Genomic DNA, 15,452 nt, shown 5'->3' on the forward strand with positions numbered 1-15,452 from the left:
TTCCCCAGGTGCCTCAATCCACCCAGATGTGTATTAAAGTTGCCACCTTAAGTTAACCATTAATTAACAAAACTCACATCTGTCATGGATACGCTCACCCAATCCATGTCTATAAGCATATCATAGCAATATAAGCAACATAGAAGTAACTCCCAAAGGTTTCATAATAAACAGGTGAATAGGTACTACCTCATCTACTTCCCAACCCACAATTTATTCAGATCCTAACCATGCAATTGTTTGAGGTTTGATCTAGTGCAATAAAACTGGGTAGTAAAGAGGTATGATCAAAGTGTTACTTGCCTTGCTGATGATCCGTGAAACCTAGAGACTCGTAGTAGCACACTTCACACTCTGGGTACTCTATCGCAAACAAACAAGCATACAATAAGCAATCAAGCAAGATGCATGGGTAAAACTCAAATAAGAAGATCTAACCATAAAGTTCAACTCAAGAACTCCGGTTTGCAAAAAGAACCAAATCAAACGAAGCAACGAAACTCAAACTGCGAACGAAACAAGCTTCGTTTACTAATTTGGACTAAAGTTAAATTTTACAGTAGTAAAAACTTGTTTAAGTTGATTAAACAAAAAGAGGGCTTCAAGACGAAACTCTAGGCGTTTGAATCGCCTGATTCTGATAAACGAGCGAAAAGATAAACTAAAACGGAAATCGGATCAGAAACCGCGATCGAAAATAATCGCAAAAAAATCCGAGAAAAAAAACTAAAGAACAGACTAACGAACGAACGTTCGCTATCTGCTACTAACGGGCGAAACCCGTTCGTTAAAACGATCGTATGGACGAACGTCCGCTATATAACTAAACCAGAAAAAAAAATAAAACCGATCTAATAAAAACAAAAAACGCATCTGGGTTTTTACCGAAAAACCGAACCGGTCAAAGAAAACCGGCGGCAGCAGCGGCGAACTCCGGCGGCTCCGGTGAACTCTGGCGACAGCGGTGGGGTGGCGAGGCGGCGGCGCAGCTCCGGCGGGTTGGCGGCGCGGCGGCAGCGGGCGGCGTCGGGCTGGCGCGGCTAGGGTATCGACGGGGCGGGCTGGTGGGCTGCGGGGCTGCGGCCTCGGTGGGGCGGGATGGTGGGCTGTGGGGCGGCGGCCTCGGCGGAGTCCCGGGCGGGTACGGCCCAAAGTCGGGTTCTCTCTTTTTTTAAATATATTCCGCGTAGAAAAACGAATAAAAGAAATACTAAACGGACTCCAAAAATCCTGAAATAAAATTTTCCCGTCCTCTAAAAATCTACCGGACAAGGTGAACATTTATTTGGGACTGTAATGCAATTCTGAAAAATGCATATTTTTCCTAATTCAAATAAAATAGCGATAAAAATCCAAATAAAACTCTTATTTGATTTTAACATTAAATCTCCTATATTTCTTTATTTTGAGGAAGTCGTTTTATCCTCTCTCTTTTATTTTTATAAAATAAATATTCAAAGAGAAAATAATTAAAATCAAATGATCCTCTTTTCAAAATTCGAGAAAAAACTCAAATATGAAAATAACGAAATTCCCAACTCTCTCCATGGGTCCTTGAGTTGCGTAGAATCTCTAGGATCAAACCAAAATGTAATAAAATATGCAATAATGATCTAATGTATAACATTCCAAAATGAAAATTTGGGATGTTACACATCATCATTAACTTCCTCACTAATTGGTGTAGGCATCACTGGAACTGATTTCTGTGATGAACTACTTTCTAATTCGGGAGAAGGTACAATTACCTCATCAAGTTCTACTTTCCTCCCACTCACTTCTTTCGAGAGAAACTCCTTCTCTACAAAGGATCCACTCTTAGCAACAAAGATATTGCCTTCGTATCTGTGATAGAAGGTGTACCCAACATATTTTTTTGGGTATCCTATGAAGACGCACTTCTCCGATTTGGGTTTGAGCTTATCAGGCTGAATTTTTTTCACATCAGCATCGCAACCCCAAACTTTAAGAAACGACAGCTTAGGTTTCTTGCTAAACCACAGTTCATACGGTGTCATCTCAACGGATTTTTAGACGGTGCCCTATTTAACGTGAATGCAACTGTTTCTAATGCAAGTAAATCCGTAAGAGACATCATAGATCGTACCATATCTAATAAAGTATGGTTATGACGTTCGGACACACCATTATGCTGTGGTGTTTCAGGTGGCGTGAGTTGCAAAACTATTCCACATTGTTTCAAATGAAGACCAAACTCGTAACTCGAATATTTGTTTCTGCGATCAGATCGTAGAAACTTTATTTTCTTGTTACGATGATTTTCCACTTCACTCTGAAATTCTTGGAACTTTTCAAATGTTTCAGACTTATGTTTTATCAAGTAGATATACCCATATCCGCTCAAATTATCTATGAAGGTCAGAAAATAACGATACCCGCCACGAGCCTCAACACTCACTGGACCGCACACATCAGTATGTATTATTTCCATTGTTACGAAGAACGGAGTATTAGTCATCTTGCCCATGAGGCATGGTTCACAAGCATCAAGTGATTCCAAAAGTCCATCAGCATGGAGTTTCTTCATGCGCTTTACACCAATATGACCTAAACAATAGTGCCACATATAAGTTGCACTATCATTATTAATTTTGCATCTTTTGGCTTCAATATTATGAATATGTGTATCACTACGATCGAGATTCAATAAACCATTTATATTGAGTGTATGACCATAGAAGGTTTTATTCATGTAAATAAAACAACAATTATTCTTTTACTTAAATGAATAACTGTATTGCAATAAACATGATCCAAACATATTTATGCTCAACGCAAACACCAAATAACATTTATTTTAGGTTCAAAACTAATCTCGAAGGTAAAGGGAGTGTGCGATGGTGATCTTATCAACCTTGGAATAACTTCCAACTCACATCATCACCTCGCCCTTAACTAGTCTCTGTTTATTGTGCAACTCCCGTTTTGAGTTACTACTCTTAGCAACTGAACCAGTATCAAATACAGAGGGGTTGCTATAAACGCTAGTAAAGTACACATCAATAACATGTATATCAAATATACCTTTGTTCACTTTGCAATCCTTCTTATCTGCCAAGTATCTAGGGCAGTTCCACTTCCAGTGACCATTTCCTTTGCAGTAGAAGCACTCAGTTTCAGGCTTGGGTCTAGCTTTGGGCTTTTTCATGGGAGTGGCAACTTGCTTGCCATTCTTCTTGAAGTTCCCTTTCTTTCCCTTGCCCTTTTACTTGAAACTAGTGGTCTTGTCAACCATCAACACTTGATGCTTTTCTTGATTTATACCTTCGCTGATTTCAGCATCGCGAAGAGCTCGGGAATCGTTTTCGTCATCCCTTACATTATATAGTTCATCACGAAGTTCTAGTAACTTGGTGATAGTGGCCTGAGAACTCTGTCAATCACTATCTTATCTGGAAGATTAACTCCCACTTGATTCAAGCGATTGTAGTACTCAGACATTCTGAGCCCATGCTCACTGGTTGAGCTATTATCCTCCATCTTGTAGGCAAAATACTTGTCAGAGCTCTCATACCTCTCGACTCGGGCATGAGTCTGAAATACAAATTTCAGCTCTTGGAACATCTTATATGCTTTGTGGCGTTCAAAACATTTTTGAAGTCCCGGTTCTAAGCCGTAAAGCATGGTGCACTAAACTATCAAGTAGTCATCATACCGAGCTTTGCCAAACGTTCATAACGTCTACATCTGCTACTGAAATAGGTCAGTCACCTAGCGGTGCATCAAGAACATAATTCTTCTGTTCATCAATGAGGATAATCCTCAGATCACAGACCTAGTCCGCATCATTGCTACTATCATCTTTCAACTTAGTTTTCTCTAGGAACATATCAAAAATAAACGGGGAAGCTATACGCGAGCAATTGATCTACAACATAGATATGCAAATACTATCAGGACTAAGTTCATGATAAATTAAAGTTTAATTAATCATATTACTTAAGAACTCCCACTTAGATAGACATCCCTCTAGTCATCTAAATGATCACGTGATCCAAATCAACTAAACCATGTCCGATCATCACGTGAGATGGAGTAGTTTTCAATGGTGAACATCACTATGTTGATCATATCTATCATATGATTCACGCTCGACCTTTCGGTCTTAGTGTTCCGAGGCCATATCTGCATATGCTAGGCTCGTCAAGTTTAACCTGAGTATACTTCTTGTGCAAAACTGGCTTGCACCCGTTGTATGTGAATGTAGAGCTTATCACACCCGATCATCACGTGGTGTCTCAGCATGAAGAACTGTCGCAACGGTGCATACTCAGGGAGAACACTTATACCTTGAAATTTTAGTAAGGGATCATCTCATAATGCTACCGTCGTACTAAGCAAAATAAGATGCATAAAAGATAAACATCACATGCAATCAAAATATGTGACATGATATGGCCATCATCATCTTATGCCTTTGATATCTATCTCCAAAGTACCATCATGATCTCCATCGTCACTGGCATGACACCATGATCTCCATCATCTTGATTTTTATCAATGTGTCGTCACATGATCGTCTCGCCAACTATTGCTTTTGCAACTATTACTATCACATAGCGATAAAGTAAAACAATTATATGGCACTTGCATCTTATGCAATAAAGAGACAACCATAAGGCTCCTGCCAGTTGCCGATAACTTTAACAAAACATGATCATCTTATACAACAATTTATATCTCATCACGTCTTGACCATATCACATCACAACATGCCCTGCAAAAACAAGTTAGACGTCCTCTACTTTGTTGTTGCAAGTTTTACGTGTCTGTTATGGGCTTCTAGCAAGAACCGTTCTTACCTACGCATCAAAAACACAACGTAGTATAGTGATTGCTTTTTGATCTTCAGAAAGAACCCTGTTCATTGAAACCGATTCAACTAAAGTTGGAGAAATAGACACCCACTAGCCACCTATGTGCGAAGCACGTCGGTAGAACCAGTCTCGCGTAAGCGTACGTGTAATGTCAGTCTGAGCCGCTTCATCCAATAATACCGTTGAATCAAGAATCAACTAGTGACGGCAAGCAATATGTATATACCCACTCCCACAACTCCTTTGTGTTCTACTCGTATATATAACATCTACGCATAGACCTAGCTCGGATGCCACTGTTGGGGAACGCAGTAATTTCAAAAAAATCCTACACACACGTAAGATCTATCTAAGTGATGCATAGCAATGAGAGGGGAAGAGTGTTGTCCACGTACCCTCGTAGACTGTAAGCGGAAGCGTTATGACAACGGCGTGATGATGGTGATGATGAAGTTACCGACGCAGGGCTTCGCCTAAGCACTACAACGATATGACCGAGGTGGAAATCTGTGGAGGGGGGCACCGCACACGACTAAGAGATCAACTTGTGTGTCTATGGGGTGCCTCCCTCCCCCGTATATAAAGGAGTGGAGGAGGGGAAGGGCCAGCCTCCTATGGCGCGCCCCAGGGGGGATTCCTACTCCTACTAGGAGTAGGATTCCCCCCTTTCCTAGTCCAACTAGGAGGGGAACGGAAGGGGAAAGAGGGGAGAAGGAAGGAGGGGGGCGTGCGGCCACCCCTTGAGGCCCTTCTCTCCTTTCCCGTATGGCCCATTAAGGCCCACTACTTCCCCCGCCGAATTCCCGTAACTCTCCGATACTCTGGAAAATACCTGAATCACTCGGAACTTTTCTGATGTCCGAATATAGCCTTCCAATATATCGATCTTTACGTCTCGACCATTTCGAGACTCCTCGTCATGTCTGTGATCTCATCTGAGACTCCAAACAACCTTCGGTACATCAAATCACATAACTCATAATACAAATCATCATTGAACGTTAAGCGTGCAGACCCTACGGGTTCGAGAACTATGTAGACATGACCGAGACACATCTCCGGTCAATAACCAATAGTGGAACCTGGATGCTCATATTGGCTCCTACATATTCTACGAAGATCTTTATCTGTCAAACCGCATAACAATATACGTCGTTCCCTTTGTCATCGGTATGTTACTTGCCCGAGATTCGATCGTCGGTATCACCATATATACCTAGTTCAATCTCATTACCGGAAAGTCTCTTTACTCGTTCTGTAATGCATCATCCCGCAACTAACTCATTAGTCACATTGCTTGCAAGGCTTATAGTGATGTGCATTACCGAGAGGGCCCAGAGATACCTCTCCGATAAACGGAGTAACAAATCCTAATCTCGATTTATGCCAACTCAACAAACACCATCGGAGACACCTATAGAGCATCTTTATAATCACCCAGTTATGTTGTGACGTTTGACAGCACACAAGGTGTTCCTCTGGTATTCGGGGGTTGCATAATCTCATAGTCAGAGGAACATGTATAAGTCATGAAGAAAGCAGTAGCAATAAAACTGAATGATCATTATGCTAAGCTAACGGATGGGTCTTGTCCGTCACATCATTCTCTAATGATGTGATCCCATTCATCAAATGACAACACATGTCCATGGCTAGGAAACTTAACCATCTTTGATTAACGAGCTAGTCAAGTAGAGGCATACTAGGGACACTATGTTTGTCTATGTATTCACACATGTACTAAGTTTCCGGTTTATACAATTCTAGCATGAATAATAAACATATATCATGATATAAGGAAATATAAATAACAACTTTATTATTGCCTCTAGGGCATATTTCCTTCACAGTGATCTACTCCTGGATCACTATTGTACCCCCTTGCCAAACTCATGGCAAGGTATACAATAGGTCTGCTACACGGCATGGCATACTTTATAGAACCAATGGTTGAGGCATAGGGAATGACTTTCATTCTCTCTATCTATCTTCTGCCGTGGTCAGGCTTTGAGTCTGACTCAATTTCACACCTTGTAACACAGGCAAGAACCCTTTCTTTGACTAATCCATTTTGAAATTCTTCAAAACTTTATCAAGGTATGTGTTTTGTGAAGATCCTATTAAGCATCTCGATCTATCCCTATTGATCTTGATGCCCAATATATAAGCAACTTCACCCTTATTCAAGTATACTTTTATGCTATCCAGAAATTCTATATCATTTCCAATCAACAATATGTCATCCACATATAATATCAGAAATGCTACAGAGCTCCCACTCACTTTCTTATAAATACGGGCTTCCCCGTAAGTCTGTATAAAACCATATGCTTTGATCACCTCATCAAAGTGTATATTCCAACTCCGAGATGCTTGCACGAGTCCATAGATGGATTGCTGGAGTTGCACACTTTGTTAGCACCTTTAGGACTGACAAAACCTTCTGGTTGCATCATATACAACTCTTCTTTAAGAAATCCATTAAGGAATGCAGTTTTGACGTCTATTTGCTAGATTTCATAATCATAAAATGCGGCAATTGCTAACATGATTCGAACAGACTTAAGCATCACTATGGGTGAGAAAGTCTCATCATAGTCAACTCCTTGAACTTGTCGAAAACCTTCCGCAACAAGTCGAGCTTTGTAGATAGTAACATTACCATCAGCGTCGGTCTTCTTATTGAAGATCCATTTATTCTCAATGGCTTGCCGATCATCAGGCAAGTCCACCAAAGTCTACACTTTGTTCTCATACATGGATCCTATCTCAGATTTCATGGCCTCAAGCCATTTATCGATATCTGGGCTCATCATAGCTTCTTCAAAGTTTGTAGGTTCACCATGGTCTAATAACATAACTTCCAGGACACGGTTACCGTACCACTCTAGTGCGGGACGTGCCCTGGACGACCTACGAGATCCAGTAGTAACTTGATCTAAAGTTTTATGATCATCATCATTAGCTTCCTCTCTAGTTGGTGTAGGCATCACGGGAAAGGTTTTCTCTTATGTGCTACTTTCCAATTCAAGAGAAGGTACAATTACCTCATCAAGTTCTACTTTCCTCCCACTCACTTCTTTCGAGAGAAACTCCTCTAGTAAGGATCCATTCCTGGCAACAAAGATCTTGCCTTCAGATCTATGGTAGAAGGTGCACCCAATAGTTTCCTTAGGGTATCCTATGAAGACACACTTCTCCGATTTAGGTTCGAGCTTATCAAGCTGAAGCCTTTACCCTTTGACATAAGTGTCGCATCCCCAAACTTTAAGAAATGACATATTAGGTTTCTTGCCAAACCATAGTTCATACGGTGTCATCTCAACAGATTTAGACGGCGCCCTATTTAACATGAATGCGTTGTCTCCAATGCATAACCCCAAAACGATAGTGGTAAATCGGTAAGAGACATCATAGAACGCACCATATCCAATAAAGTACGGTTACGACGTTCGGACACACCATTACGCCGTGGTGTTCCAGGTGGCGTGAGTTGTGAAACAATTACACATTGTTTTAAATGAAGGCCAAACTCGTAACTCAAATATTTGCCTCCGTGATCAGATCGTAGAAACTTTATTTTCTTGTTACGATGATTCTCCACTTCACTCTGGAATTCTTTGAACTTTTCAAATGTTCCCTAAAGGAGAAGTATGATCCTACTTATTTCAAGGGAACTTAAGCTCAAGATGATCTTCCACCACAAGACCACAAGTTAAAAGGTAAGGATAAGCTTCAATAGGAGATAGACTCATATGAAGAACCGCATCAATATTTGGTCAAGTGGGTTCCCAAGAATACTTCAAGTTCAACTTCATCAAGTACAACTACAACTTCAAGGATTTCCATCAAGTTGATTTGGAGCCCAAAGAATAAGAACTAGAGAGTTCTTGAGGGTGACTCCGCCAACAAACTTCACTCATATTAATCCATGGCAAGAACTTGTGCAAACCACTTCAACATCATGCACTAGTTCATGGAGTCACAAACCCTCTTGTTGGTAAGTCAAGGGACAAGGTAATCAATGCATTCATGGACATTATTCTATGTGCACTTGACTCTATGCCTATGGATATCCTTGTTGTTCCTTGTGGGACTCACCCATGTAGGTTGAAAGTGCTACAAATCCCAAGGAAAGCTCCCAACTCTTGATGATCACCATCAACATTGAGCTTCCACAACAACAACAACTACATAAAGTCTTCAATGACAAAACCCAAGGCTAGTTCATCCCTCTTAGGGGGGATCTCACATCTAGGAGGGTCTTTGCTCCAAGATTTGAGCTAAAGTAACTCTATTGATGTGAACACATTAATTCTTTATGTAAAAATGGTAACCCATTGTAACACCCTGGATGTAACTTTCCCAATTGTACTCTAACTCTTGCCGTTTCCGGCGTTAAGTTATATTTATTTCCTCGGGTTCGGGTCTTTGTCTCCGTGTGTTGTTTTCGTTGTCATGCATCTCATATCATGTCATAATGTGCATTGCATTTGCATACGTGTTCGTCTCATGCATTTGAGCATTTTCCCCGTTGTCCGTTTTGCATTCCGGCGCTTCGTTCTCCTCCGGTGGCCATTTCTAGCTTTCTTTCGTGTGTGGGGATTAAACATTTCCGGATTGGACCGAGACTTGCCAAGCGGCCTTGGTTTACTACCGGTAGACCGCCTGTCAAGTTTCGTACCATTTGGACTTCGTTTGGTACTCCAATGGTTAACCGAGGGACCGAAAAGGCCTCGTGTGTGTTGCAGCCCAACACCCCTCCAATTTGGCCCAAAACCCACCAAACTCTGCTCCATGTCCTAGAGCGTTCGATCACGATCGCGTGGCCGAAAACCGCACCTCATTTGGACTCTCCTAGCCCCTCTACCTATAAATATGTGCTCCCCTCCCGAAATTCACGGATGAACCCTAGCCATCTTCCTCCTCGCGCCACCGGACGTGTCCATCCCGCCGCTGGACGTGTCCGCCGCCGCCGCCACATCACCCCGACGAATCAGGGTCCGCCACATCAGCCGCGCCACCGCTCCGGCCCAATCGGACGCCGCCACCTCATCCCAGCCGCCTCCTCTCTCTCCTCCCCACCGCGCTGGCCCGCGGAGGCCCAGGGCAGGCCCTCCGCCGCTCCCGCCCGGGCCGAGGCTCGCCCGCACCCCGCCGCCATCTCCTTCGCGCCTCCTCGCCCACGAGCCGGCCGCCGCCGCCCGCTCCGCCGGCCGCCGCCCGCTTCGCCGCCCGCCGCCACCGACCTCGCCGGCGCCGCGGTCACTGCCCGCCACCACCGGCCGCCCCGGCCTCATCCCCGACTCCGGCCGGCCCAACTCTGGCGACTCCTCCGGCCGTCGATCCTCGGGCTCCGTGCGATCCAGATCTGGATCGGGGCTACAGTAACCCTAGATCTAGGTCAATTTTTTTCCTTAGTCCTGAAATTTCCTGATCCAAGTTGCTCGGTTCGGGGCCCCGTAACTTTGCATCTGTAGTTCCGATTTGGGCATATAGCATATCAAAATGTTCATCTCAGGGAGTACATCATTTAATTTCATTGCATCATTTTCATTTGAGCTCATCTTGATGCCCGAAATGCTGTTAGAAGAGGGCTACTTGAGTTAATTGTCAGATCTGTTACTCCGTTTAGCACTTTTGTCATTTTTGCCATGATTATTGTGTGCATGCTATGCCCGTGAGTTCTTCATATGTTTTGTTAAGGGTTTTGCCATCTTTCCAGAGGCGCAACCCATGTATTTTTAGGATGTGTGTGGTGACTTGTGCAAGCTTGCAAAGTGGTGCACTTGCTAATTCTGTTTTCAGGGACTTAGTAATTTCACTAAGTCCTGGGATTGTTTATCTCACGATGCCATATGTTCATGTTGTTTCCTAGTGATCCGTGTCTCTTTTGAGGATGATCAGTAAGGGAGTTTTGTTAATATTATAGTGCTATATCCATACATGTCTTTTTTTGCAATTATGGAGCACCCTAGCTTGAGTCAATCGAGCTCTACTTTTGCTTCGTTGCGAATCTGGGCAGATCGTCAACTTGTTTGCGATTTTGCCGATGTTATTGTAGTTGATCCGTGCATGCTATGCCATTGTTCTTGCCATGTATATCTTGTATTTTGTGCCTTCTTAAAGGATGTATGCTTGTTTTGCCATGACTTGCACCGTGGTGAGTGAATCGAGCTCGCAAACATACCTTCGTGAATTATGTTTCAGCATGTCCCAGTTTTCAGTAAGTCTGAAAACTGATTATGTTTTTTGCTATGTTCGTGTGCTTGTTAGTATATTTTGTGATCCCTTTTGGCTCAAGGTCACTAACGGACTTTTGTTAAGCTTGTTGAGTAGCTCCATGCCATGTCTTTCTTTGTCATGCTCAGGTCCTGTAGCATGTTGTTTTGTTGCTCCGAAGAGGGCTATATGATCTGAAATTCCAGACAAGTGTTAATTTCACTAAGTCTGAGATCTGTTTGTCATTTGCGTTTTTGCCATGCTTGTTTGAACCTGTTAATGGATGATTTGGCCGTAGCTCAGTGCTAGACTTTTGTTAAGCATCTTATGAGCATCCCTGCCATATATTTTGTTGTCTTGTTTGGGTGCTGTAGCATGTTCATTTCGTTGCATTTAGATGTCTACTTGCTGTAAATCGCAGACCGGTGTCATTTTTGAATCGCTTGCCATTTCCAAACCGTAACTCCGATTCCGGCGTTCTTCATATCGTTTTCAAGCGATTTCATCTCATCTTTCCAGTGGCACACTTGGAATTCCAAGTTGAGGCCAGGTTCATGTATTTTTCTGTCATATCTTGCATTTTGCATCCCGCATCGCATCCCGCATAGCATATCATCATTTCATCATATTGCTTGGTCTTGCACGTGGTTGATTGTGTCCTTATTGTTTGTTTGTGTTGTTTGGGTAGAGCTGGGAGACGAGTTCGCTAACGAGGAGCCCGTTGAGTTTGCTTTTGAGGATCCAGTCAACTCTGACAACTGTGCAGGCAAGATGATCATACCCTCGAAATCACTACTATCTTTGCTATGCTAGTTTGCTCGCTCTTTTGCTATGCCATTGCTACGATGCCTACCACTTTCTTGGAAGCCTCCCAAATTTCCATGTCAAACCTCTAACCCACCATTGTCCTAACAAACCATTGATTGGCTATGTTACCGCTTTGCTCAGCCCCTCTTATAGCGTTGCTAGTTGCAGGTGAAGATTGGAGGCCGTTCCTTGTTGGAACATCTTTTATTTACTTGTTGGGATATCCTTATATTGCCATGTTATCTTAATGCATCTATATACTTGGTAAAGGGTGGAAGGCTCGGCCTCTCGCCTAGTGTTTTGTTCCACTCTTGCCGCCCTAGTTTCCGTCATATCGGTGTTATGTTCCCGGATTTTGCGTTCCTTACGCGGTTGGGTTATAATGGGAACCCCTTGATAGTTCGCCTTGATTAAAGCTTTTCCAGCAATGCCCAACATTGGTCTTACCATTTGCCACCTAGCCTTTTCTTTCCCTTGGGTTCTGCAGACTCAAGGGTCATCTTTTTTACACCTCCCGGGCCAGTGCTCCTCTGAGTGTTGGTCCAAACTAGAGCCCCTTGCAGCGCCACCTCGGGGAAACTCGAGGGCTGGTTTTAGTTGTACGGATTGCTTATCTGAGTGTGCCCTGAGAAAGAGATATGTGCAGCTCCTATCGGGATTTGTCGGCACATTCGGGCAGTGTTGCTGGTCTTGTTTTAACCTGTCGAAGTGTCTTGAGTTACCGAGATACCGAGTCTGATCGGAACGTCTTGGGAGGAGGTCTATTCCTTCGTTGACCGTGAGAGCTTGTCATGGGCTAAGTTGGGACCCCCCCTGCAGGGATTGAACTTTCGAAAGCCGTGCCCGCGGTTATGGGCAGATGGGAATTTGTTAATGTCCGGTTGTAGATAACTTGAACCTTAATTAATTAAAATGAATCAACTGAGTGTGTTACCGTGATGGCCTCTTCTCGGCGGAGTCCGGGAAGTGGACACGGTGTTGGAGTAATGTTTGCGCAGGTTGCTCTCTAGTTTCTCGCTCGCGCTTTGCCTCCTCTTCTCGCTCTCCTTTGCGAATAAGTTAGCCACCATACTTGCTAGTCGCTTGCTGCAGCTCCACTTACATTTTACCTTGCCACACCTATAAGCTTAAATAGTCTTGATCGCGAGGGTGCGAGATTGCTGAGTCCCTGTGGCTCACAGATTACTATTACACCAGATGCAGGGCCTGATGATTCCGCTCCAGGAGACGCGTGTGAGCTCAAGTGGGAGTTCGACGAAGACTCCCAACGATACTATGTTTCCTTTCCCGATGATCAGTAGTGGTGCCCAGTTGGGGGTGATTGGGACCGTGTCGCATGTTGGATTCTCTTTTATTTTGGCGCCGTAGTCGGGCCATGAGTGTTTGGATGATGTAATGTTATTTATGTACTTGGTTGACGTGGCGAGTGTAAGCCAACTATGTTATCTCCCCTTTATTATTCATATTACATGGGATGTTGTGAAGATTGCCTAACTTGCGACATATGCCTTCAATGTGATTATGTCTCTAAGTCGTGCCTCGACCCGTGGGAGCTATAGTCGCATCGAGGGTGTTACACCCATTTGTGCTTAAACGATGAGTATGACCTATGATCAAATGTTCTCATTTGGCTTCTAAGTCAAGATACTCATATATAGATGACTTTTTCATCAACCATTGCCTTGATAGATGCTAGTTTGGTTGTGCATGTTTGCCATTTTTTATTTGCAACCTTATTGTGTGAGCATGTTGCTATGCATATGTTCCCATCGGAGGACATCCCATTATTGTTTGCTTGATTTGGATATTTTGGTCAATTGGATGGACAAGAATGCATAAGAACCTTCTCTAGCTATCTATCTCTACTTGTCTCAATTCATTCTTGCTGATCACAAAATTTTGAAAAAGTTTCTATTCGGGCCCTCTAGGTGAGGAGCACTCGGAGTCACTAACCTGAGTAGGGTTGAACTTTAAAACCTTCATTATGTCTTCGGTCCAACCAACACATTCCTTTTCGGTCCCATCGAGTCACCGTGACCGATCTGTTTTGAGCCCCTTGGACAGCCCGACTGAACACACTCGATCTCACTAGAACGCTCTGCTTCTGGAAGTTATATGTCTTGGTGCCTCCGAACAATTTCTCTCCGACTGACCAATAGTGTGTGAGTATATATATATCTTGCGGACGGTTCGTCTGAAAACTTCTTCAAACACAATCTTCTGGCAACTCGCCTTTGTCGCCGTCTGGATCATCTAATCATCGATGTTGTCTCCCGCGTGCCCTAGCCGCAGGATTCTGTCGCCATCATTGTCAATCTCCACCGACGTCACTGCCATATATGACCGTCACCAAGTTAGGGTACAGATTCAATCTCTTGTGCTTTCCAAACTCTGATTCTTAGCACAAGGTTTCACACATTATCTTCCCACATATGCACAACATCCATCCATCGATAAATTTCGTAGATTCTAGGTTTTGAGCGAAAAAGTTAGGGTAATGGTCTCGCTGTCTTCACTTCGGACTGACTGAAGGAACATGCTTCGGTGCCGCCGATATGGCTTAGGCCATTGCACAGAGTACATCTCGGTCTAACTGAATCATACTCGCTCGGTGTGACCGAATCAAAGTTTTGAACTTTCATGAGCACCTCGGAGAGACCGAGTCACATAGTCGGTGGCACCGAAACATGTCGATAAGTCTCTATTATTGCCTCGAAATTTCTAAACGAGTTCACTCAGTGAGACCAAATTGCAGACAAATATAACCTAAACTTGACTTTTGAACTCAATTCTTTTGCAAAAACCTCTGCATTTTGTGATCTTCATCTTGTTTGTTCCTATCTATTCTATTCACAGGGCCAGCTTGCCAAGATGCCAGGGTCAGATGATAGGCAAAATTGGGTTGATGAGGATGTTGACTTGAGTGCATGCACTAAGTCCTGAGAGCAACACAAATTCAGATCCAGGTACACCAAGTTCACATGATTTACCCAAAGCTGCAACATATGCCAGAAAGAGGAAAAATTCTGATGAGGATTCTAATTTTATCCCAGATGATGCAACCTCCAAGAGGAAGGTTGTGAGCAAAGAGTATGCCACTTTTGAAAAGAGAGAGCAGTTGCTCAAAAGGTGCCAGCCTCCACGCCAAACAAGAGGGGAATTGCATTAACACATACTGTTGGAGGTAGCTCAGCTCCCGGGCACTATATGAGAGAGACCTATCTATTTTAAACTCTTTTGGGAATGTTCTTTTTTAACTATATACGCTATAATTCATATTAAACCCGTGCGCTCCTTACCCAATCTATTATGGCCCACCACCACTTAACAATCAACATCTCGTTACCAAAAGACTAAAGGCTCAAAGCCCAGTTCGCAAGTCGGCTTTCTCCTCCTTCCAAGTCTATAGACGCAGAGAATAACAGGTACTCTAATGGCGGACTGGCGGTTAAGAAAAGTGTGCTTCGTGCTCACATGCCTGGAACGGGCTCCTTTTGTTTTGAGGCCGCCCCCTCCTCCCGCTCGCGCACCCTCAGGGCCGACCTTGACGGGGCGGCTAGTGAGTTTGGAGACGGGCGGCGGGGC

Source organism: Triticum urartu, chromosome 6 (assembly GCF_003073215.2).
Source record: "Triticum urartu cultivar G1812 chromosome 6, Tu2.1, whole genome shotgun sequence".
Taxonomy (NCBI): Eukaryota; Viridiplantae; Streptophyta; class Magnoliopsida; order Poales; family Poaceae; genus Triticum; species Triticum urartu.